At 44.1% G+C, this 26,791-nt stretch overlaps 1 protein-coding gene and 1 pseudogene across 2 annotated transcripts in view; both read left to right on the top strand.

Annotated features, from left to right (window-relative positions):
- FAT3 (FAT atypical cadherin 3) overlaps nucleotides 1-26,791 on the top strand; it is a 539,827-nt gene that overhangs the window by 139,910 nt on the left and 373,126 nt on the right. The window lies entirely within an intron of this gene.
- Nucleotides 13,046-14,138, top strand: LOC139439772 (magnesium transporter NIPA2 pseudogene; annotated as a pseudogene).

Raw genomic sequence — 26,791 nt, forward strand, 5'->3', positions numbered from 1 at the left:
TTTATTTGTTCATAAAGAAGTTAATTGGGCAAGTAATTTTTGAGAAACGCCTTTGGAAATGTGTATGTGGTGAGAGTGGGTGATTGAGTGAGTGAGGGTGTACATATATATTTGTTCACCCAGAATATTGCTTGGTATGTAATTTTTGGAGAACAAAATTTACAGGGTAAAATATACAGAAGTAACGTTTATCTGTGCCCCCTCTATGAAAAAACAATTGATTTTAAATAAAATAACTCTACGAATTAAAACGAAGCTGTATGTGTAATGGTAGCCAATAATGTAATGAAAACGGCATTCTTTAACTCCTTGGGATCTTGGTATTGGTTTCTATATGTGTTTGTGCCTCACTCTCGGGAAGCTGCACACGTGGTAGGTATGAAATAGATGTTGAAGATGGAATAAATGTGCGTGTCTTCCTTTGGCAGATTTCATTTGGAAGAAGTGAGAGAGACTGAAGGGTCAGGTCCTGAGCAAAGTCCAGAAAATAAGCATCTCCGAAGTCATGTTTCTCTAGAGACCGAAAAGGACGAGACCGAAGTTGCCTTTAGGCAGTTGAAGGAGTTGGACCATGTATTGATAGACTCTCTTATTTTAATCATCTTAATGAAGACTCCAAATCCAGTAGACTGCACAGAAGTTAAAGGGCCTAAGCACCAGATTAGGTGAACAGCTAATTCTATGGTCAAGTGCATATTACATGAATGAAAACATTTGTACCCACCCAACACACACAAGCACACAAATAAAGTTACAAAGTCATAGCACTGAACAGCCACAGGCCCCATGGGAAATTTCAGTTGGATGCTGGAGCAGGTCAGAAAGGCAAGGAATCTGCACTCAGTTGCAGAGAATAAAATGCCAGCATTTGTAGATCCTTAGAATTATTGTGCTTTTAAAAAATAACCACTAATGATTTGATGACAGGACTTCTGACTGGGCAGCTGGCTGTTTGCAACATGAGCACAACTCTATAAATCTGTTCCTAGATTAATACTGCTCATTAATAGGTAATTCTGAGCATATTCTACATGCAGGGGGAAGTGGGGGAAAAGATAAAGGGCAAGCTGTGAGCTCAGATTTCATACGGTTTAGCTGTACTTGAACAAAGGGGTTTTCAGGCTGACATTTTACACTAACTTTCATCAGAAGGAGATACAGAAAGGATAGGGATAATTTCTATGAATTCCTCTAAGGACTCGTACACTAAATAGAAAAGAATCTGCTGTTTTTTTGGTAGACTCATCTTTGTTTTGCTTTAATTTGCTCTCAGAATAAAACACTCTGGAATTGTCCTTTGGGGGGCTGTTACTGTGGATTGGTTAGTTACTTTATTGACTATGTATTAACTCTCTGAACTACATGTTCTGCCTATTTCTTCACTAAATTATGCTTTCAGACCTAGGCAGATGGTGGTGCCTGTTTCTGAGGGGCATTTTGTTTCATATGTGTGTTTGTGTGCATGCGTATGTGTTTTACATGAGTCTCCTATTTATTGGGCCATGTCCTTCTCATATTTCAGTAGTGAATAATGGTCAAATGGCAAAGTACAGTGAAAACAGTGTAACATTTGATTTAATTAATTTACTCACTATTGCTGTAGTTCATACAACAGGCATTTATTCCAGATATTTCTGTTTTTCCTGATTGTTCTACCCAAATAACAATGCCCAGAACTCCAAAGCCAATGACAAGAAGTTTGGTCACCTCCAGAGGTTTCCTCGTGTCCTCCTTTATTGTCCCTTCACAGCTGTTATCTAAGTCTTTGCTTTGCCTTTGCACAGCCAAAAATCCGTTCAAATGATTTTTCTAAGCAAGACAGATTTCTTCCCTAAAAGGTACATTCTGATCTCTACTTTCATGTGCACAGAGAACTAGAGGAGTCTTTAAAATTAGTTTTCCCTTATATTCTACCAAGATCTTGGCCCAGTATCCCACTCCCACCCAATCCCTAATAACCAGTGTTCTCTTAAGTGAAAAGCTTTTCCCAAATCTTGGGAAATCTAACCTTGACTGGAGAATACATGCTCTGGAGACCTTCCGCGCTGGCTTGATGATGTTTAGCAAGCGCGTGGAGATTGCCTCCAGACGACAGCCAGCGAGAAGCTGGGGCCCGAGGCTCTATGACCTGAGGTCTGCCGGCAACCTGAAGAGCCTGCAAGTCGATTCTTCCCCACCCAAGCCTCCCACCGAGACTGCAGCCCACTTGACACCTCGACCGTGGCCTTAGGAATCCCTGAGCAGAGGACCCAGTTACAGGTGCCCAGATTCCTGACCCACAGAAACCATGAGAGACTACTTGAATGCTGGTTCAGGCTGCTGAGTTAGTGGTGATGTGTTACGTATCAACAGATAACCAATGCATCCCCCCACATTTTCTGATTCAGTAGTTCTGGGGTAGGCCCAAGGATTTGCTTTTATAAGAAGTTCCCAAAGAACAGTAAGGCTATTGGTCTAGGACCCTACTTTGGTAATCACTGGCCTAGACCCTAGACACTACATTATTTCCTACTTGTTCTCCCCATACACTCTTTGAATCTCATGACTGCATTTTCTACAGGGTAGCCAGATAATTTCTCAAAACACAAATATCATACTACTACTTCCTAAAATTCAGCAACTTCCCACTGCTTTAAAAAAGAGACCCAAATCCATTCCTCAGCCTGCAAGTTGCATGTTCTCGGGTTGCAACCTCTCCGGCCTTCCCTCTGCTTTTTCTCCCTCTAGCCCCTAGGCACATAGGCCTCCTCTTCCTTCCACCTCCTGCCTGGGGCCACCACCAACTTTGGGCTAATTTCTAATCTCTTTGGATTTACTCCTGCTCACTTTTGAGCTCAAAAGTTACCTTCTCAGCAAACCCTTCCCAGAATTTAGCCTGTGTGGGAGTCTTTGTCCCACACGCTGACTGGGGAACTCCAAGAGTGGTGTCTCAGATCCATCCATTTGTGTGTGAATCTCAGCTCCACCATCTCCTAGCTGTGGAGGGTTGAACAAATTAGTTAAACTTTCCCTGTCTCCGTTTCCTCAACGTTAACGTGATGATTTGTAGGGTACTTCCTCAAATTAGGAAAATTCTCATCCTCATCATCACCAGGGGGCCTGCAGCTAACAGGGCACCTCCTCCAGGGAGGAGCAGAGGCACAGAACGGTCCTGGCAGATCGAGCTCGCAGGACGTGGTGGCGGCTGCTCTTTTGTGTTGGTATGACTCTCGTGCTCTCTCACAGGCCCACGGTCCTTTATGTTATGGCTGGAAACTTTGCATTTCTTAGTGTGAATGCCCATCTGGACTCTCGGATAATAAATTGCACAAGATTGAAAACTACCCCACTCTTCATCTCCCAGTAGCCCCACTGCTCAAAGTGATACCTGGCACATCATCGACAATTAGAAATATAATACATACTTGATGCACGTGTGAGTGGTAACAGGGCCAGTCCCCAAATCCTGGGCGCCTAATCCCAGATCAGTGTGTATTCTTTCCTTGAGTTCAGAATGCATTCTCCTCTGTATTTCAGTTCCTAATCGTATCAGACCTTTCACTCCCTCCCTTCACCTGCCGGGTGGTGGCGAGATCACATGGAGAATTCTTCAGGACTTCTCCCCAGACCTGGGGTTTCGGTGGAGCCTGTATCATCAAAAACGGATTGTTTTTGCCATGGTTCATAGAGGACAGGTAGTCTTCGAACAGTTGTCCTCGGGTCAAACACTTGGGCGTCTTTGTGAGTGTCTTTCCAAGGTTGTGATGTCTATGAAGTGCTCACAGGGCATTGTTCTAAACAAAACCATGAGACTAGGTTTTTCTGAGAGCAGTTGCTGTGTGCCCAGAACTAGTGACTCTTCCACAGGTTTGGTCAGAGTGCTGGAAAATGCATTACGACAGAGCTGGAGAGTAGCTTAATTCCCTCCTTGATTCCAAAGAGAGAAACACACTTGGTGTGTTTTTGCTTTCAACCAAGAGCAACAAAAGAGATGGTTCAGAAAACTAGAGTCTGCAAGGTTCTCGGGAGATGTCCTCCTCCCTGCCCTGGTTCTTTCACCAGTCCTCTGGAAGTACTTGTGACTGCCTGGGTTTAATTAAGAGTTTTCACGTTCAGTTATGGAAGGGGCCCATCACTCCCCCTTGGTTTATTCCTTCATCTGATTTGGGTTGAAGTATACATTTTTTTCTGAATTAATTATAATTGCTCTTGACAAAAGAAACAGTTCTTTTTTATGTCTGCAAATCCTTAATGCTGGCTTCTATGCAAGAAATGATGATAGCCACTGACATAATCAGTTCTAATGGTCTCTACTGTCTACCTAACTTTGCATATAGGAATGTAATTCACATTTCAAAAAGAATGGGGATGAATGGCTCTTTGTTCTGTGCTTAAAATATTATTTCAGTGCTCACTGGAAAGAGTCTGTTAATGCTACAGGGTAAAGGACGTGGATTTGGGTCTGAACTTTACTTTCCCATGGGAACTTGGGGATATTCTTTAGCTCTCTCAGGTCGTCTCCTCATCCTTCAGAGGAGAAAACACCTTCCCGAGCATGGATGGCCACTGAAGGAAACTCCGTGTGTGAAGGGACTTTGTAAGCCATAAAGTATTCTTCACATGTAAGGGCTATTATTTGTGGTATATATAACCCTCACAGGATTTGACCTTTTCTGAATTTGTTTGGATGCTGCATTCAGGAAAGAAAGCTCGATTTGTGTTATTGGTCCTTGGAGCAGGAAACATCGTCCATGCGAGTGTTTAGCACTTAGGATTCATAGGGTGTTGTCACACTCACGACCCCGTTCCTGGCTTTCCAGTGAAGGGAAGGGACTCTTCCCGGGCAGCTTGATGTATGCATTTCATTTAACCCGGAAAACTTGTGAGATGGCCAGGAGTAGCTCCACTTTGTAGATAAGAAAACCTCGGATCAAGGTCCAAGTTCACACAGCTTGAAATTAGATCTTCATAATTCATCAATCCCTTGACCTCGTCAGCATAGTTCTCTGTTGTGGAAGGAGATTGTAAACAGTAGAGCAGGAGGCCTTGAGTTTGCCAGAGTGGACCATTAGGCATGTTCGTTTAAATCTTAACCTTCCTTAGGTTAACAGAGAAACATGGGACTAGAAGGGGCCATCAGTGATTTATTCCTCTTCTTACATCTAAGGCTGGGCACAGACCTAGCACCCAAGTACTCTAGCCCAGTGGTCTTAAAGTGGGGCCAGTTTTGGGCCCACGGGACATTCGACAGTGTCTGGAGAGGTTTTGTGTTGTTGTAACTGGCTGAGTTCCACTGGCCTCTAGTGCTTTGAGGTTGGGGTGCTGTTCCATCCTAAAATGCACTTCCCATGCAATAAAGAAGCGTACAGCTTCTATTGTGCCTAGCAGTGGAAGGAACCGTATCATTCATGTGGAGAATGTGGCCACGGTAGTTGCTGAGGGCAGGGAGAGGGTAGAAGAGGTACGATGTAGGGGCTTTTTCAGGACTTAGAGTTGTCCTAAATGATATTGCAGGGACAGATGCTGGACATTATATATCCTGCCATAGCTCACTGAATGTACCTGGGAAGAGTGTAAACTACAATGTAAACTATAATGCTCCAAAATGTATTCACCAAATGCAATGAATGTGCCACAATGATGAAAGAGGTTGTTGATGTGGGAGGAGTGGGGGTAGGGTATATGGGAACCTCTTGTATTATTTAACTGAACATTTTTTATGATCTGTGTATCTTTAAAAAAAAGGCAATTAAATTAAAAAAAATGTTTTTAAAGAAAAAAAAATACAAAGCATCCAGCCCAGATGTCCCTAGTGGCAAGGATGGGTGTCCTGACTTTAGCTGGAGGAGCGAGGGCAAGCTTCCTGGGGGCTGGAACGCCACAGCAGGTGTTCGAAGGACCACTTAGAAACCTCCAGCAGACAAGGGGGACGGTATTGCACACGACACGTAGGCGGTCTGAAATTGTGCTTCCTGTGGAGAAATTCCCTAGCTCGTTTCTAGGAGGGGAAGTAGAGGGATGACACTCAAGTGGCGATCGCCATGAAACAGCTGGGTTGTAAATTCAGTTTACTCCCATGAACATCATCAGTTCTTGAGACAATCATGCGGAAACGATGCTAGATTCATGATACAAGCAGACCTTCGGTGTCTGGACTTGACGGAGTCGCGTGTCCTTCCTTGCGTGGGGACCCAGTCACACCCGGGCGGGTTACCACCGAGAGCTGACTCCTTTCTTGGCCCCTGTGTGCTCAGTCCCTGTGTGGTCTCTGCTCCAGGAAGGTTGGATGCAGGAGCATACAGAAGTGTCCGCAGGGTATTCTTACGCAGTATTGTAGGCTGTGGCCCTCTAGGCAGTGCAAGTTGCTAGGCCTGTGTGCTTCTGAACAACTGATAATTATATGTGTTCATTTCACAGGAGATCACCCTCTTTTTTATAGCCCCACAGCTCCGTACAGATCAAACCAATTCTATTCATTGTGTTCATCAACCTTCTTCTTTTTGTTCTTTTTTAAATTCTGGCAAACCTTTATTTGAATCTTGGCTTTGGCACTTGATTGCTGTGTACTCCTGGCAGATGTCTTAACCTCGAGATCATGATACCCAGCAAGGAAATATGCAGAGAGCTTAAAGCAGTGAGGGTAGGTAGGCTAAATAAACGGCAGCTCTATGATTGTTTCTGTAATGACAGTGACAATGGAAACGTGCATGCATCTGGATGTGATTTGGAGGATATGAAGCTGGGTGCCCTGTCTTTCGGAGCTCCTTCTGAAGGACCCTTCCCATCCTGATAGCTGACACTGCCGAGTCCCACCAACCTTGTAGAAGGCAGTGGGAAGCCTGAGCTCTGTGACCAGGGTAAGGTATTTAACTTCTGGTCTCACCAGGTGATTTGTGAGAATTAAATGGAATAAAACATTAGAAGTTCTTGGCACACAGTAGCCACTGAACAGATGCTGGTCCCCTTCTCCCCGGAAAAGTCATCATCGAGACGTTAGGTGGATTGTACTGCTGGCAAAAACAAATAAGGCTAAATAAAATCCAGGGGTGAAAATAAGGGGAAATTCAGAGTTTTTGTTTTCTTCTGATTTTTTTTTTAAGTCTTGAAAAAATTACAGACTCTTCTCGCCCTCAGATGTCAGGTGACTTGCCATCATGCCAGGTGACATTTGTTTTCCGCTTTGCTCTCTAGTTCTAGCACGTGGCATTCTCACGGGCGGTTTGGCCCTGGGTGAAGGCGTCTCAGCCCTGCAGCAGCCATTCCCCCAGGCAGTAACCCCAACCCCAGCTTGACCTCCCAGTCTCCCACCTGGCTCATTCCCCTCTGCCCTCGCTCCTGGGGTCTTCTCAGACCTGGACGGGGACAGAATCTTGGCTCCTGGCCCTCCTCTGAGCGACACACGCCCTCCTGGTCTTTACAGGTGGTGTGTGGAGCCCTGTCTCGGGCGCTGAGGCCAGGCTCGGACCCCAGCTGAACCCACGCCCTCAGGCTTCCGCCGCCTGCTGCTGCGTCCCCGCTTGCCGCCGCCTGGCGCTCCTTGAACTGCTGAGGTCTTCCGTGCGCGCCGACTGCACCGCCCTCCGTCCTCAAGAGCACTTGGCTCTCCCACTGCAAAACACAGGGCTGCGTTAATACTCACCCGGTGCTGTTCGCGGACATGCGTGTCCCCAGGAAATCCCGAGCTCTTAGAGCAGAGACTGTGAAAACGTGGGTCTTGGTTGAATCCACGGCCCCTGCGATGTGAGCCCAGAGTGGGAAAGACGCAGAAGGGACTTGACATCTGACAGATACAAGGCGATGCGTGGCGCCCTCGGGCTTCACCGTCTCGTGGCCTCTGGAAGTAGCCCCTCAGGAAGCAGAGCTGCCAGGAGGTGCAAGAGGCTCAGGCCCAGCTGAGCAGCAGGGGCGGGGGACGCTGCAGGGGACACGGCCCAAGGGGGCGAGGGGGGCCGGGCAGGGCTGTGGTTAATACCATCTACCGAGAGAGAATGCGCTTGGCCCGCCGGAGGCCCCTAGTCGTGGGTGACACTAGCTTTAGCCGCGGGCGTGGTGCTGTGCGTACCCTGTGGCATCCTTTCGTCCCTGCCCGTATCTGTTACGCTGTTGAACAGCGTCTACCCCCATCAGTGCCATCACCGTGGTTATTAACAAGCACTTGGGTGCCAAGGGCCGGTGGGCATTTGGTATGTATTTTATTGCTTATTTTTTCCCAATGACCCATAAGAGGCTCTATCATCATACATACTACACAGATGAGGAAATTAGAGAATGTAATATTTTACAAACTAAGAAAGCGCTGGCACTGAGATTTAAAGTCCAGCAGTCCCACTGCAGAACGCGCGTTCTTTGCCCTAGCTCCCGTCTGTGCTGGGAACTCCTACATGAAGCTTTCGTGAGTGTTAGGAGAGCCTTAGCAAGACATGTGGAGAATGGGTTTCCTACCTTGAAAAACATCGATATTTCAAGGGTCCAAATCTTGGCTACCCAGAAAAGGTGCATAGGACCAAATGACATACTAGTAATCCTGATAACATGAGTTTTATGCCTAAAGGATGAGACCACGGAGCATAGTTTAGGGGTAGCATGAAACTGGTTTAGAAGATAGATTTTGATGTCTTTCTTTTTTAAAGTGGTCAGGGGAAAAAATATAAACATTTGAAATGCAAAAAAAAATCAGTATGTAATTTTTCTTTCTCACTAGTCCATAACTTCCTCAAGAATAGGTAGCATTTTCTGCCTAATAATATATCATTGTATGTGCCTAGCAAATTATACTTTCCAACATGCTTTTGTAAACTCATCTCCTTTAATCCTCACAGAAACCCTGAGAGGTAGGCAGGGCAAAGAATATTATTCTTTGAATAGATGAGATGGCTCTTAGGTAGGGTGAATTTCCCAAGGTCACGCAATTAGTGACAGGGTCGGGGCTTGAATCTAGCTCTTGGCTCAGTGTGGGTCGACCACATGCCAACTTCATTGGGACTGGACAACTGCAACAATTTGTGTGCAGTGAATTGTTCAAATCCTAACTGGTTGATTTGGCTCAAAACACTTGAAGATGCATTTCACTATAATTTTCATTGTTTTTTCTCAAGTAGCCTAGATTCACATAATCTCTGTAGCAGTTTGATATTATTGATGAATTCCAAAAAGAAATATTGCATTACGTGTGTAAACTGGTCTTTTCCTCTGGGCTTATGAGATTATATTGGATTCAGAGGTTTGCTTGATTAAGTAAACCTTGTGTCAGTAAGGTTGAGTCCTGTCCTCCCCAAAAGTGGGGACTTGCAGATAAAAGCCATGGCAAAGGACAGAGTTGGGGCTTTTAATGTTGGAGTTCTGATGTTGGGATTTGATGCTGAAGTCTTAACCTGGAGCCCCAGGGAGAGAGAGAGAGCTGTTCACCTGATAGTCTACAGCTGACCTTGTGGAGAGAGGCAAAGCCTAGAGAGCCTCAGAGTCTACAGCTGACCTAGTGGAGCAAACAGGAGCTGAGCCCAGAGGAGCCCAGGAAGCCTGAACCCTGGCAGACGTCGGCAGCCATCTTGCTCCAACACGTGTAAATAGACTTTGGCGAGGGAAGTAACTTATGCTTTTTGGCCTGGTGTCCATAAGCTCCTACCCCAAATGCATACCCTTTATAAAAGCCAACCAGTGTCTGGTATTTTGCATCAGCAACCCTTTGGCTGACTAATACAATCTCTCTCCTACTGATGTGCAGGAGAGAAGAAGAAAGGAAACCATTGATCAGTTTTGAAAGTTGTTTTCTTAGATACCTGGAAAATTTTCATAACAGGGAAAATTGCTCATTTCTGCCAATGACTGAGACCTCCTCATTCATTGCTGGGAACAGTCACTGTCCCTGTAGAATGGATTCCAGCCTGAAGGTGGAGTGGATGCCCCTCCAACGGCAGTGACTCCCGAGACATAACATCCATTCGCAGGTCCTGAGAGGATAATAAACTGTGTACACAAAATATTCTTTTCAGATCGTTGATAGAGCTCTTTGTAGTGTGAGCCACATGGGCTGGGGATGATTTTGGTCATTAGCGCTTAACTATTTGAACCCAAATCAGCTGGTTTAAATCAGAGGGGGAGAGATGCTTCCAAGTTTTGGCTCTTTATTTTCGGTAATCTGTAAAATCTCCATTAGATGTGCATTTTCTCTGGTGTTGATCCATCCAGAAATGAGCACTGACAATTTTTGGGACATAAATGCAGGGCTGTTGATGGATTAAATCTGTTGTGTGGAGTAGGATCACTCTGCCCAGACTTAACCCACTCGGTCAGCTGTCCCACCTACTGAATGGACGTTTAATAAACGCTACGTGTTTTACAGAATATGCAGAATTGTGCTTGGAGAATATTCGGGCTGAATTGAGGGTTGGCTACTGATTACACGCTACGTGTTTCACAGAATATGCAGAATTGTGCTTGGAGAATATTCGGGCTGAATTGAGGGTTGGCTACTGATTACACCCTACGTGTTTCACAGAATATGCAGAATTGTGCTTGGAGAATATTCGGGCTGAATTGAGGGTTGGCTACTGATTATGCCCCCAGTGCCTGCACGCACTAGTAAATGTCCCCTGCATGAGTGAGGGCAGCATCACGGACCTCGGAGCCCTGCAGCCCCTGCCCCTCCACCCCACGTGCTGCCGCGCCCCTCCCTGCTTCTGGCCCTGGCGCCCACCCATTACAAGCACGCCAGACCCTTTCCCTCCTTCTTGAACACCTCCCTCACTACCCCCTCTCCTGCCTGGCAGGCTTATTCACTGAGACCCCAGATCACATCCTCTTGCTCCGTCAGGCCACAGAGTCCCCGCTGGCACCGCTTTCTCCTGCTCACGCTCTGGTCTTACCTAGCACGCCCTATGGCCACGCGTCTGGGAGCCTTTCCTGAATTCCCTTCCAGCTGTGAGTGCCCCTAGGCTGTGTGTGCGGGTGCAGGGTCTGCTTTACTCGCATTTGAGGTTTTATCTCCGTGCCTTGGTGAGCACCCAGTAGACACTTGCCAGTTCTTTCCTGAGCTGAATGAAGGAAAGAATACTGCATACAGACCAGTGGTATCAGGCTTTCAACCTGCTTTACTAAAGGAGGAGGAGGATTAAGTTTTATAATCTGCAAGTGGAATTTAAGGACACTGTCCCCTGCATTTGGAGAGAGCTGCCAGAGAGCACTGGTGACAACATTCCAGAGCCCACAAGTGCTAAAAATTTTGCCTACCATTCATGGTAAAAATTGTGAAGAAGATGCACATGTGTTTAATATGCCATGCTTTCCCCAGCGATTGCTTTAACCCTTAACGTGCCACAGGCTGGCCTTTATCTGGTCTTTATTCGCCTCCTCACTTTGGTTGGAAGGTGTTTTGCCCTGAACCTCTCTTTGGTGATGGAATTAGCCGCATTTGTCTAGAGCTTATCAAGAGTTCTGTAGCTGGGTCCATCCTCTCTGGGACTGGTTTCCATAGTTGCCAGCCCTTCTACTTCCATAACGAATTCCATGCCTGCCCAGCGCCTGTCATCAGACTGCACCGCCGTGGCAGACTTTGTCCCTTTTCCCTCTGTACCCTGTTCTTTGCATCGGGGAAGGGAACTACGGCTGTCTCCGTGATGCTTGGCACTTAGAGTCTGAGCACATTTTTGTTAGATAAATGAATGTATCAGGAGGGTTATTTTTACAGAAAGAGTGCAAATCAAAGTTAATGCATTTTAAATATCACCAGCAGGTGCTTCGTGCAGAGCTTTTGGTTAGAGAAATATTGTTTTAGTATGGAAAATTCTATCCTGATAAAAACTGAAGTCGATGCAGCTCCTGCACAGAGCCTTCTCCTTCAGTTCTTAGTTCCCCTTTGGGATAGGTGGTGGTCTCAGCCCAATTCTATGCAGGAGGACTCTGAGGCTCTGAGGAGTCAGCTTGCCTGGGGAGGGGGCGTGTGTCACACAGCTAGTTGTTGATGGAGTCAGAACTTCTCCCAAGTCTCTCTCCAAGTTTTATGCCATGACCTCATCTGGTCATTACTGAGTGTACATAAATCGGTTAGAATCCATCAATCCAGAACTTACCAGGTGCAATGGATGTGTCATGATGATGGGAGAGAGTGTTGCTGTGGGGGGAGTGGGGGGCGGGGGCGGTGGGGTTGAATGGGACCTCATATTTTTCATAACGTAATTTTAAAAAATAAATAATTAAAAAAAAAAAGAAAATTGTATAGTCTAAAATATAAACCACAGTGTAAACCCAAATGTTACCTTGTTTGAAAACTATTGTCTCAATATCTGTAAATCAGTTTCAGTAAATATGGTATGAATATGTAAAAAGAAAGAAAAAAAGACTGATGAGTTTTCCCCTGAAGTAAAACTTGATTTCTTCTTAAAAAAAAAAAAAAAAAAGAATCCATCAATCCATAGAACAAGGGACACTGCAGGAAGGAATCTAGTCTGTGGTCATGTTTGTAACATCTGGCTTAAAAGCAAAAAATGGACTCGAGAGCGTGTCCGTGGTTCTTCTCTCCCTGCTGGCCTGTCCCCTGGCGCCTTGTCCCCTGAATTAAAGCAGTGGATGCGTGGGGAGAGCGCCCTACAAGTAAAAGTACACGTAAGTGCTGGAGCCTGCTCCTGGAGCCCTCTTGCTCCTGGAATTCCTTCGGCAGCTGTTGAGGAGGGTGCGTGGTGCCCTGTGCGTGCCCTCGGTACTCTACTCAACACTGAACAGCTTGCTCCTAAAATGTAGCTTCCCCTCTGCCCCAGGGCCCCTGGGTCGTCCCCGGCGGCTCCTCTGGAGGCGGGCACAGGGCCACAGCCCTGGTGGGCAGCACGGGGCAGCGGCCAGCGGGGGTGGCCTGCGGCCCCACGGCAGACAGCTCTGACCTGCCCGGTGCCAGCAGTGCAGGAGCTTCTTAAGTAGACAACGATGTGATCCGGGCCATGGAAATAGGGCTTTCATCTTGGGGTTGGCTATGAGCTCCAGCATTCTCACTGGAAGGGTTTTAAAGTTGAAAAGGCAAAAAACAAAGGCCTCCTGCGACTTGCAGGAAAAGGCTCCATGCGGGCAGGTCAAGGTGGCCATGCAGGTCCTAGAGACAGCCACCGTGGTGGCTTTCGTCAGCCGGAGACGCGTGTGCATCTGCGCTGACCTTGTCGGAGACCCCACCCTGCACGCCGTGGCTGGTGGGTGCCGTTCTTTCTTCATGCCGTCCAAACCAGGGGCTCTTAACCAGGGGCCCGTGAGCTTGAACTGAAATTCAGAAGAACATGATTCTTGTGGGTGCACATTGGTGCGGGTGTGATGTATTCATTAAATGATACACAGTGTAGTGTGGACTTAGTACGGGGTCCGTGGTTTTCACCTGACTGGCAGAAGGGTCCACAGAACAAAAAGGCGAAGAATCCCTGATCTAAATGAAAGACTCCTCATGGGAAACCTGGGTGTTTGCTAAGTAATCTAGTGTCTACAGTTATGGTCCTCCGTGCTACAAAAGAAGAGGTGCTGGAGAACTTAAATGTCTCACCGACTAGGGGACCCAGGTTTTGTGCTCTTCGCTAGCCCTGTGGTCATCATGCCCTTGGCGTTGACCTTCATGGTGGGACCCCACCACGGAGAGACAAACGTTCTTGTGTACCTGACAGTCTGCTCTATGAAGGGAGCATTTCAGTCTCCCGTGTGAAATGCCTGGGCTAGTAGAGAACAATTTGCTGGAAAGCCGGTGCCAGGACCCCCCGCCTGGATTCTGCTGCTAGCACGCAGGTTCATTACCTGAATAATTGAATATGCCTCGGACATAGCCAACCCCTCTGTCGTGGTGCCATATGTTACATAGTCTTCACGACATCAGTTTTGGCTTGCTCAGCTGTTCTTTATGGGGAGTGGTAGGATATGCCTGTCGATGATCTCACTGGTTCTTTGAGTGGCTTCCTTACCATTGCAGTGGGGATGTTTTTAATGCATGCCTTTAAAGGGTCAATTTTAGTCTAGCAAGTCTGCCATTGTCTCTTTGAAAAGGTGAGAAAGCAGTGAATGGCAATCTTTCTAACATGTATGAAATTCTTAATAATAATGGAGGCTCAAGTTGGGGAATTGAACAACACATTGGTGAAAATAGCTCCTGAGGAAATGGAAATCTGTCAGCTTTAAAAAAAAAATCAAAGTTCAATCTATAGTTCTGCTATAAGGTGAGTTTGAAACTAGAATGTATCTGTAAAAGCAGTAACCTCAAATAAGGTTGTCAGAAGACAATCTTTTTAAAGATTTCCCTAATTGGGATCAAACGTATTACTTTTCTTACATTTAAACAAAGGTAGCTCACTAAAATGATTCAAATAATATGTGGCTGATTTCTATTCACACTACAGTATTTTAGAGATATTTTACTTTTGCATCCTTTAACTAAAACTAAATGTTCTAATGACAATTTCAAGTCTATAAAAATGCTTTATATCTTCATTTATCTTCTCTGTCAGTTCCTGACCGTTTTAAAGCTTTTCAATTAAAAAAAAAAAACAAACTTTATGCTGTGGTTTACCCTGCCTATATTTAAAACAGTGACTTTAAGTTTCACATGTTTGTAGGGTAGTCAGCTGCTTATTCCTTTTATATTTACATTGCAGTTTTGGGGGTTTTGTTTTGTGCTACTTTGGTTGGTGTCATTTAGCAAACATTTATCAAAGACCAAGCCTGCAGTCCAGGCCGGGCTGTGCTGCTGACACGGAGGTGGTTACGGCACCACTTCTGACCTTCAGGAGATGTGTTAAAAGAAAACCGCTGTGCATCATGATGAGGACTTTATTCGTGGTGCACCATTTTATTCTGTTTTATGTTATTGGAAATCCAGTGGAGAGCATGACTAATTCCTCTGGGAGGCAGAGTCAGGGCAGAAAAGGAGCTGGAAACATCGCCATATGGTGGGCGCGGGCTGCCACATTTCATTTCATCTCCTTAGCTTGGACTCATTTATTTTGTTATAGTTTTTAAATCACAATGATTCATTTACTATATAACTGCTATTTATAAGTGATAGCTAAATGAAGTCTTATCAAATAGAACCCAGCCAAATTTCCCTTTAACACCCATAGAACAAACAGCAGTGGCTTTCATTATTCAGGAACCACTTTGAAGGTGCCTAGTGGAAGATTTCTAATTTTGATGAAAATCCACTTTTAATTCCCTGGCTTTAGGATACTGTGTGGAGGCAAGGCATTTGCAGAGTGAGTGAGCTTAGCGGACTGCGACTCCATCGTTCTCTTTGCATCGTCTTGTACACAAGCACAGCCTTGATTGCTTCCTGGGAGATGGCCATCATTTGAAAGATTAAGTCTTGGAAAAACTTGGCAAGCCAGTTAACTTGTATTGTGAGAGAACGCACAAGAAGTGTGACTTTTATCAGACAAGCGATGGCATAGGATTGAAAGAGCCTGTAACCTCACCTGAGATGCAGGGAACTAAAGCAGGCCATTCCCTCCCGTTACAAACGTCTGGTAAAGACAGAAGTTGTCATGTTCAGACCGGGACTGTACTGAAGTCTAATAAGCAAGCTGTGTAAGTAATAGTAAGGTAAGTAGCATAAAATTCAAACTGCTTCTCACACTACTTGGGCTGTCACATGCCATGCTGAATCTGCAGCACTTGAGAAAGTACCTGAATGTGGTAGAGGCTCAATGACTATCTGTTGGCCGGATTTAGAAAGTCTTGTTGACATTAAAATGCTAAGACTCTTCACACAAATGACATATGTGTTTTCTTTTTTTACCTTTAAGGATAGCATCCCAAGGCCCATATAACATTAGTTTAGTTTATGTTACTATATAATTTAGTTTTAATTTTAGATATCTTGTTATATATAAGATAGTTTGTCTTCTAGCAATGGATTTGTGTTGTAGATGAAAAGTACCTATACCTGTTAGGACAGAATTGGTGCTTTAATATGCTGGGCAACAGAATTAAGCTGATTGTAAATGAAGTTTGAAGGAGGAAAAATAAAAAGAAAGGTTTGAAAATAGTGAAATCTCTTAACTCCTATTAAGTCCTAATGTACATTGTTCCTTCGTGTCCTCTTGCTTTCCCTCTCTCTCTTCCTTTTTGAAAAATCCTTCCTGGAAGTTTTTCAGTTATTGGAAAAAAGTAGCAAGAGGTAATTTTTTCAAACCAAACGTGACAGAACACACATCGGCATTCAGGAATTAGATTTTTGCAGTAGGTAATGGTGCAATTGGTTTTGCCAGCAGCAGAATGTAGAATCCTATTAGAGATGGGGAAAAGGAAAAGTATCACCTTAATTTACCTGCAGGCCGTAGAGCAATAACTTCAGGTGCCTAGGGCTGCCTGTGTAAAGATTTTCTAATCACACAGTAAAAACATTTTTAGTCTACTGCCTGCTTTAGAGGAGAGAAGACTCTCCTAAGTTAAGAAATGAAATTCATCCAGCAGACAGTCTGGCAATCCTGATATGCTATTCTTAATCTTTGTCAACATTAGATCTGTTAAAGAAATTTAGCAAGCTACAATGAGATCAAATTTCCCCCCTGTGTTCCCCTGTTCATTGCATTAAAATTAGACTGCGGCCTTTGAATAAGGCTGATGTTGCTCAAGAAGGGATTTTCCAACATTAAGGGAAGTTGGAGTTTCATTCCACACCCTCTGGTTGGATTCCTTTCCTGCAGGCTGCTGTCTATTGTCCTGTACCTTTGGGACTGAACTCATTACAGTCACCATCAAACGAAAAAGTCTTCAGCCGGGGTTCTCTCTCGGTTGCTTTCTGACTGTATGGGGAGTGTGATCTTTAATTAGTTCAGGTTGGAAAATATTGCAAAGAATTTCCAAGGCAAATTTTGCCTCGTCGTCTAGGTCAGCAAATGCAATTCTGTTTTAATTGTGGCTGAGCTATTGTCTCACACAAGTATCCTGGAGTGCCTTTTACCAATTAATGGTAATATACTACTGGGAAATCATGTTGCCTTGTGGAGGCCTGTAAACAGCGATGGCCTAATAAGCTGCCTATTAATAGTAAGACAGAGTCAGGGACCTGCTGCCATTAAATGGCGTTATTCATGTGTGAAAGCCTTCCAGTACCTACTTTAAGGAATCTCAACCGTCAGTTCTGTGAGTGTGAATGTTGGAGTGCATGTACGTTATTCCCTGTCTTTTTCTACTTCTCCCTGCTGCGCTCCTTTCTAATATGAATTTCCCTTTTCTGCCAATTCTGTGATTGACTGGGTTCAGGGAAGCAACATGTGCCCGTCGTTGCCTTTGAACTTGTACTTCAGATGGGTGGCGTTTTATTTCTTCTGCCTCTCAGCTCATCATCAATTCTAACAGTGCATTTTGGCATGTGCAAATTAATAATCATTCAGTCAAAATGAATACGGCGACCTCTTTGCCCACACTGTGTAGTAAAAGGAGAAGGATGCAGTGCTCATGTCCCCAAGGACTTTACAGTTTAATGAGAGAAGCAAAAATGTGTGTTTTTGTATATATATTCCCAGCTGCCTCTAATAGTCTGTCAACATACAATAGTTGAATGTAACCACATGCTTCTTACATTTGCATGTGGTATACTCCTGAGAATAATAGTTAATTTTATGAAAGGCAGACTTAAGAATTGAAGTGACCTCTCCAGGATGGAAAGCTGGGCCAAAAGCAAGGCAAAAAGTATTACAGGGATAAAAATAAATCTTTAAATTAAAAAAAGAAGTGGCTGTAGAAATGCAGGATGGGAGATGTCCTAGCAGTTCATTTGAAAAATAACTTGTTTTACGTGATCTTTACCTGGCGATGAAGCAGCGTGTGAAGTGTTTGTTCCTAAGAAGCTGTTTTAGTTTCTGGCTGCTAAAAGAAATGCTGCGTAATAGGTAGGCTTAAACAGTGGGCATAGATTGGCTCCCGACTTTGAGTCTCGGAGACGTCCGAAGTCACCGTGTGGTCAAGGCAGTGTTTCTCCCGGAAGACGGTGGTGTTGTGGGCACGGCGGCCTGTGGTCCTGGGCTCTTGGTTTTCCTGTCACACGGCATGCACATGGCAAAATAGGGACTGGACATGAGAAAGAACTTCCTACTAATAGCATTCAGGACTGCCTAATGGTGGAACAGGACGTGTGGCTCGCGCATCGTGAGATCAAAGGCACGCTAGAACTGGGGCCGGCTGTAGGTGGGCCTTTGGATTTGATGACCGTAATGACTTAGGATTCTGATATTCTCAAGATATGACAAATGGACATAGAAGCAAATCCTGAATCCATCCTTACTGACACCATGACCTTGTCCACATGGCTTCAACTTTAAAAGCCTGTTTCCTTATCTCTAACATGAATTTAATATGGTGTCTGTAAGTCCAGTGTAGTAAGCATGCAATAAAAGTTAACTTTTATTGCTCCCAACTTTATCCACCTACTCTCCCTTCTAGTCTGAGAAGTGAGACAAATCAGTTTAAGATCCGCTGGTGGAATGCCGATGCTCCGTTCCCAGTTCCTTTGTGTTGTTGGCCAAGGCTCCGTCTTTGACGTGGGTGTTGAGAAGCGGTTAGCAGTTTGAATAGAGAGCGGGGCAAAAGACAAGTTCCAATCTGCTTGGCTTGGTTTTATCTCTGGGTCTTGGAGCCTAACGTTCGATTTCTGCTTCTTAGGAAGATAACTGCTTATAATATGCACCTTGCCTTATGATGGAAAACAATTGTAATGATTTTTAAGAATTTAAAAAATTTAAATACTATTCACATCAATAATTGCTAATATTAAAAGAGTGCTTGTTCTGTGTCAGGAACTGTGGTAAGTGTTTTACATAGTAAACAATTAACGTTTGTGGCTGTTATTATTTCAGGTAAGTTAAACACGTCATATTCTTTAAACCTGGAGCAACTTTTTGAGGTATCCCTCTTCTATGGACAGGAAAGTGGTGCTTAGAGATATTGTTAGAACCTTATTTGCACAAGGGCATTGTCCCCAGCATAAATGGCAGAGATAAGATTAGGCTCTTTCACCCTGAACTTTCACTGCCTGACTCCAGGTCCAGAGTCCTTTACGTTATATCAACAGTTTTCCAACATTTTGGCTATGACCCTCACTAAGAAATATATTTTCTTTCACAACCCTTTCTTGGTGTCTTTGCTCTCTCTCACACATACATACACCACATAAGTTTTACAAAGCATTATTTGTTCTTATTACATACAACACATTCTGATATTTCTATTCTGTTGTATTTCATCATTAAATTGATTTTGCCTCTTATTAATTGATCATTACTATTATAATTTTTAAAATTAATCACCCTTGCTTTTGTATTCCTATAGGAATAAAACTTTCTGTTCATTGGATGGATTATAATCCTCATATTTTTAAAGGGATTTGCTTCTGACTCTTAAAGCAGTACCATGTCACAGCGGCAGAGGTTATGGGGAAGGAGAACCACATTGTATGAATCATGTTGTCCAGATGAATTACTGCTGTCACTTGAATTAAAACAGATACATTGTTCCAAGTCAAGCTCCTAAGTGATTTGAACATTTCTAGTGGAGATTGTGAATTATTACATAATGGGAGCTAAATAGTTGTAGTTTTTCATGTTCCAGCTACTACAGCTGTCAGGTTCCAGCCACACACAACAGCCACACCGTGCCTGGAAGTCTTAACGGGAGAGCCAGACGACCCCGTGGAGCCTCCTCGGGAGGACAGTGCTGGACTGGGCATGGAGGGAGCAGGTCTACCTTGTTTTAATGATGTTCTCCACCCGTCTTTTTTGAGTGCTTCTCAACAACTAAGCCTGTTTTTAGGTGTCATGTGAAATCTTTCTGCTCTCTGCTCAGAGATTGGGTTTGATTTCGCAAAGAGGAGTAAGGTATTCCAAAGGCCTGTTGCTTGTAAACATCTACTACTTAGGAGTTTAGTGCCAGTTCTCTGCAGAAACATGCAAATGGCTGCTCAGCTCCAGCCACGAAAAAGGGTTTTTGTAGCTGATTGTAAATGCCTGTTCTGGACCCGTCTGTGAAGCACTCCTGACACTGGTTATCCGTAGACCTATTACACGTTCGCTTCCCCCTCCTTGCTGTGGCCTCTCTTTCTACAAGGACAGTTATCCTGGTGGACTTTAATCTTCCCAATAAGACTGACCTGTCGGCTTGTTCCCTGGCCGCAGCTCATGAACTTCGCCCTTTTGTGCGATCCTCGTTTGCCGAGTGATCGTGTGTGTCAGTCCTCTGAGTACGGAAGATGAATGAGACATTTACCGCTTTTAAGGTACTCATGCAGGAGTCCTGCTCATGAGAAAACTGCCAAGTAGCACATTACATGCCATGGTAATGGAAGGTATAGATATAGGGTGGAATACTTGGCCAGTTGTGTTTTCACAAAAGAGGAAGCGCCCAATTTGTCTTAATGGTGGCATTCCCAGCAAAAGGAGTAACATGGAGCAAGTGGGAAACAGAATTTTAGCCAGATCTGGGGTGTTTGGAATATATGGGAGGATGCGGCAAGTGGTGGTGGGAGAGGAGGTCAGAGAGAAGCGGGGAAAGGTGCTGGGAAGGGCCCCGTGAGCCCACTGAGGCTGCCTCTGTGCCTTTTGAGCTGGCTTCCAATGCTGCCGTGCCCATCAGCCGGGGTGCAGGCCAGCCTGCTCTGGGGACAACCCTTCAGGCCCAGCAGGGGCTCCCTGGGCAGTTGCCCTTGGCCTTCTGAAGCTGGCTGCGGGAGCCTGAGCGGACAGTGCACTTGACCCCTGACTCAGCATCTGGCAGTGTGGTGGGTGCATCATGGAGAGGGCTGGAGCTGGCGGTGCCCGTGGCCACTGGAGCGCCTCGCCGTCCTCTCTGGTGTCTGCCATGGAACGGGCTCAGAGCCCTGTGTCTGCCACAGCTTTCGCAGGATACGTGAGACCCTACCAACCAGGGAGGAGTGTAGATTGTCTCTGCTGGGCCCCTGCTATTTTTTTTTTTTAGATAGATTTATTTTTATTTATTTCTCTCCCCTTCCCCCTGCCCCAGTTGTCTATTCTCTGTCTATTTGCTGCGTGTTCTTTTTGTCCACTTCTGTCGTCAGCAGCACCTGGAATCTGTGTTTCTTTCTGGTGCGTCATCTTGTTGTGTCAGCTCTCTGTGTGTGTGGCGCCATTCCTGGGCAGGCTGCTCTTTCTTTTGCTCTGAATGGCTCTGCTTACGGGGTGCACTCCTTGTGGGGACACCCCTGCGTGGCACGGCACTCCTTGTGCACATCAACACTGCGCACGGGCCAGCTCCACACGGGTCAAGGAGGCCCGGGGTTTGAACCACGGACCTCCCATGTGGTAGGCGGATGCCCTAACCACTGGGCCAAGTCCACTTCCCAAGGGCCCCTGCTATTTCAAACTTCCCTTTCAACACCTCCTCCCAGTCCTACTCTCCTGGGGCTAACTAGGTGTTTTCTTTTGGTTTTCAACTTGTTGCCACATGTTGGACACCGTTGATGGATGTGACAAATGGGAATCATTCTCTGCTGGGCTCCCTGCACAGTCACGGAAACTCCACCGGAGGGGAAACATCATCCACTCACTCAACATATACTGGCTGTCCAGGTACTGTGTATACTAACTGCAGATGCTGGATGGCTGTTGAGTAAAAGGCAGAATCCTCTCTGCCCTTGGAGAGAGTACAGTTCGTCTAATGGAGGGACAGTCGCTCAACCCGTGATTATGTCCACGTGGTGCTGAAGCCACTCCCACAAAGCTCCGGGTGTCTATGGCTCTGGCACATGCCTGGGTTTTCAGCGGGTAGCTGGTCAGCCACAAGCCCACGAAGCAAGACGTCCCACAGGCACCGCATTTCCGTTAGTCTTCCTTTCGGTTGCAGTCTTGCCTGGGCGCCTGGGGTTTCGCTGCTGCTGGACTTGGACGTGCAGGTGCACAGCAGGAGGAAGGGTGGCTGCGGGGATGGCCTGGAACCCAGCGGCCCTCCCCTCTCTTCTCTGTGATCCTCATTTGCCGGGAATGTCTAAGGAAATATTTTAACTTCCTCTAGAGCCTCACATGTTGGGTGATAACACCCACATACTGGTCTTGTACATTTGTGTTTCTGTGGATCAACATTCCCTTGGATATTGGATATTTTAGTCACAGTATCCTATTAAGACACTCTCTATACCTAGCATCCAAGCCCTTTACTTGAGCTATTCACACACATTTTTTTTAAACAGTGTGTCAATATAAGCTTAGAACATTTTCCATATTATTGTGAATTTTCACGATACACATTATTACCACTTTTTAAAAAAGTTTCTAAAATAGTTGTTTCTGATTGTATGCATGTGGCTTGCTTCTCATTATGGACAGTCCCTAAATAAATATTCTTACAAAGGGAGCAAAATCAACATGATTTTTTATTTCAGTCTTAAGAAAACTGCACAGCAACGTGTTCTCAAATCTCAATCATTTGTTCTAAAACTAACATTTAGGCGTATTGCTATTTACACGGCTTAGCGTCATTAAGCACCTTAAATATAGAATTGTGAAAGCGCGATGCTGTCTGCAGCATGGGTGCTGCATGGGAAAACAGCCTTCTCTTCTCTCTTCTTCGCGTTGCTGGCCCACGTCATCTGAATATTCACCACAAACCCGAGCTTTGTGCCCACGCACGCGGCAGTCTGTGTTGAGGGCTGTAACGGGCAAGATTGTCCTCTTACCTCCTTGGATTCTGTCCTAGCAGTGAAGTGGCATTTATCTGTGTCTTGTCAGTGCCTCCGGTGCCGTCGACAAGGCAAGTGGCACGTTTCATCTCAATTAGGGAGGGAGGATGAATACCAGGCAGCGTGTGTGTCAGAGGTTAGCGCGATCTAATGGGATGAAATGTGAATGAAAATTGGAAAACAATCCAAGAAATCTATAGAAGATGAGCGGGGGAGAAACTCAATTAGAGAAAGCAGTACTCCTTTCTCCCTTGGGCCTGGGTATTTTTGTGTGCTATTGTAGTGGCTTATTTGGTTATAAATAGGAAAGCAAAGAGTGTATTGTTTCCACTGGAAAGAAAAGTAAGGTCGTTTCAAAGATTTCATTCACGTGCTCTAATGCTGATGTTAGTCTGCATAACCTAAGCTGCCTAACCTAATTACCTAAGTGTGACATTGTCCCTGGGATTTCAACAGCACTGGTCAAAGAAAAAAGTAATTTGGTGAGATTTAACCTGAAAGAATGGGGATGAAAGAAAACCAGAAGTTCTGTATGATGTTTTCTCATGGTAATCTTTTAAATTACAAACTTGTCATAAGAAATGTAGTTATGAGTTTTTAGGTCACACAACATGAATATAGGAGGGGGAAAAAACAACAATGCTAAACTTAGACCCCAATTCACCTTCCTTTGTTTGATCTGTGTTTTGCTGTTTACCTAGAATGTGTTTTGCCAAGGGAATAAATTCAGCTATTTTGGTAGAAGCAGCCTCTGCCTTATATGTGCAGTTATCTGTGCAACCCCAGTAAAAATATTTCCTTGGTAAGTGTCATATCAGCTGGGAAAGTCAGAGTGCATTCACTTGAGAAGAGAGTAGGTGAGCCGTACTTTATTTTGTTAGAAGGTTTCTGAAGGCTGCTTGCTGCTTCTCCTTAAGAATTAGTACTAAGGTATGAGATTTATATCTGGGTGGATGTGGCTTTACTTTTTTCATATTCTCATATGGAAAAATGAAAAAGTGTTCTTTTTGACTTGGAGAAACAGTTTCCCCAAAAAGGGAAGATTTCCACAAATTCCCATATAAAAGAAGAGAAATTCAAGTGGACCAGCCCCATTTTTAGGAGTAGCGTTTGCATTAGCCACGTGCAGTGTGGAATACATGTCTGTGCTTTTGAGAGTGTGCACGTGCACTCCACAGCATTTGCTCAGTGTTCCCCTTCAGGGGATCCTCCCTGCCTCCCGCCCACTGGGAATTGCACCCAGGCGCGTGGGAAGCAGGTGCTCAACCACTCAGCTGTCTCTGCTCCCAGTGAGAGTTGGTTTTTTCATTTGTTTGTTCATTTTCAAGGAGGTACTGGGGATGGACCCTGGGACCTCATGTAAGAATGCTTTATTCTCACTTCTACAAAGCAAAACTAAAATTCCCAGCCCAAGTGAAGACTGGTGTATAGATGCTCTTCTCAGCGACCCTGGACACTCCTTGTGCTGAATTAGTGTTGGTAGAAAATTAGTTTAAAATTGGAATAGCGTATGACTAATATCTGACATAGTGTTCTTACTTGAAGAATGAATGGCAGGTTATGTTCCGGCACATCATTTAAAAATCACATGGCACAGTTCACGGCCGAAGAATTTGGTTTTGTGGACAAACTTTAATTTAGTTTATTATATCTTGATCCAATGAGATCTTATGTTTTTGACAAAATTTCCAGTAGCCTCTCTGCCAATACTGTTTGGTCTCTTCACAAAAATGATATTTTACCACTCAAATGATGTAAATAAAAGGAGGCACAGTTTAAATGTGTTTATTTATGTGTAAACTGTAATTTCTCTAGATGCTAAGTTGTAGTATTATAATACAAATCTTAGAAAGTTCTAGTCAGAATGTTATTTAAAATAAAAACTGTAGTAACTACATCCTACGAAGAGTGTTGTGAAAATCTCTGAGCCAGCACAAGTATTTGACATAAAAATTCAGTTTAGAATAAAATAACTTATAGTCCCAACACTACCACCTTCTATGTGAACTTGAGAAAGACAATGTAGAAACAAAAATTTTCCCTTTTTGTGTCTTAAGTTTCTACATCCGTATTATGAGGAAATGAATCCACAATCTCTAAGATTCTAGTTCTCAAGATCCATGATTGAAAAACAGAAGACTTGGAGCACTTCACACAAAGAAGGAAAACATGCAATCACTCAGCATTTTGAATTCCTATGTATGCTGCTTTTCTAGGTCTTTGCTGTCCAGTACTGTAGCTACCAGGCACAGATCATTATTGAGCACTTGAAATGCACTGTAAGTGTGAAATACACCAGATTACAGTGACTTACTGTGAAAAAGAATGTACAATATCTCATTAAGAATGTTTATATAAATTACATGTTGAAATGATGTTTTTGATTTTTTTTCAGTTAAATAAATTGCATTATCAAAATTGAAAAATAAAACTGATGGCAGGAGTTTTAATTAGAGGCAGTTGAATCAAACACATTTAGAACTGTACATACCATTGACTCAATTCTACCTTAGGGATTTATTGTGAGGAATAACTGAAAAAAGATATAGATTACAAGGATACTTGTCTAAGCTTGAGTTATAATAGTGAAAAGTAAAAAATAACCCAACATCTAGCAAGAGGAGCTTCACTAAATAAATGATTAATATCATATGAATATTTCAACAAATCAACTAGTATGTATTGAGCATCTAGTGTGTGCCAAGCACTGTTCTAGGGTATGCAGCAGTTATCTCACTGACAAAATTCTTGCCCATAGGGTGCTTTCTTTTTAACATATTATTGGGATACTGGGCAAATGGGCAGTACTACACAAACATTAAAAGTGATCAGCGAGGACTAGTATTGATCTGGAAGGATGTTCATTATGCAAGGGTAAGTGAGGATCCGCAATCATAGGAAGACATGCTGCTTCAGGGATAAAATAGTATCTATTTCTGTGCATGTGTGTGTATGTATACACATATAGGTATATGCATATCAATACACACACATATACACATATAACATACATATATAATGTGTACATGTATAATATATGTGCACATATTTGTAACAAAGACAGTACACCGAGAATAATATGAGCTGTTACCTCCAGGTCATGAGATAACGGGTGCTTTTTCCTTTTACTTAAAGGTATTGTATATTTTCTCCTACAATGAAGTCAGCATTAACTATTGAAAAAAAGATTTACCTAATAAGCAGTTTGAACGCTCCAAGAGCACTGCTAGACAAAAGATCTATCAGCTATCTATCTGTCTATCTGTCTGTCTGTCTGTCTATCTATCTATCTATCTATCTATCTATCTATCTATCTATCTATCTATCTATCTAACTATCTATCAAATATCATTGAAATATAGGAACAGTAAAAGCCTCAGCTTCCCTCAAATTACTATTCTTTTGTTGTCTACCGTTGATGTCAGAAAATATATCTACATATTTAACTGAAATCCTTTGTGCTGCAGTTTATGCTTATTTCTTCTTTTGAGAAAATAGAATCACTGCCCTTCATTTAATAGCCTCCACATTTCTAGACACCTGTCTTATTTCCTATATTATCTGAATGTTTTTTAAAAATGCTTTTTATTTAGCATATGGATCCCATCATGGTTCTGTGGATGGTGGGTTTGCAAATTAGCATGGACTACAGAAAGGATTTGGGGCTTGCAGTGACCTGGGTCATAGGAAAGAAAACACTGCAAGAGGCTGGATGGATTGGCCGCAGCCTGGCGCTCTTCAGCCTCACAGGCTAGAGACAGTGCAGGTGCTCATCTGAGCCCATGAAAAACTGGCCTGAGAAATTAAACCTTAGAAAGCTAAGTACCCAGTGTGCTTTCTGCTCCTGCAGAGCTTCATGGCAGGGAGGCTTTAGGACATGCAGCGAGGGTTCGGGTCCCAAGCAGAAGGGAGAGCTGTCTGTTTTCATTAACTCCAAATAAAAGCTCGAATTCAGCCTGCAGCCCTTCTGCCCTCACCGTACGTGCAGCTTTGCAGCTTCGAACCTTGTGAAATAAGCAGAATGAAGGCAGCTTTGGTTGCAGAACATACATAATTGTCCCCAGCCACTGGGTTATGGGTTTTTCTTCTCTTCCTGCAAAGATAAAGGATGTTTAATCCATGGGGTTGGTGTGAGGGGAGAACAGAATAGGACAAAAATGTCCAGGGTGCATGAGA

Source organism: Dasypus novemcinctus, chromosome 10 (genome assembly GCF_030445035.2).
Source record: "Dasypus novemcinctus isolate mDasNov1 chromosome 10, mDasNov1.1.hap2, whole genome shotgun sequence".
In the NCBI taxonomy this organism is placed as follows: Eukaryota; Metazoa; Chordata; class Mammalia; order Cingulata; family Dasypodidae; genus Dasypus; species Dasypus novemcinctus.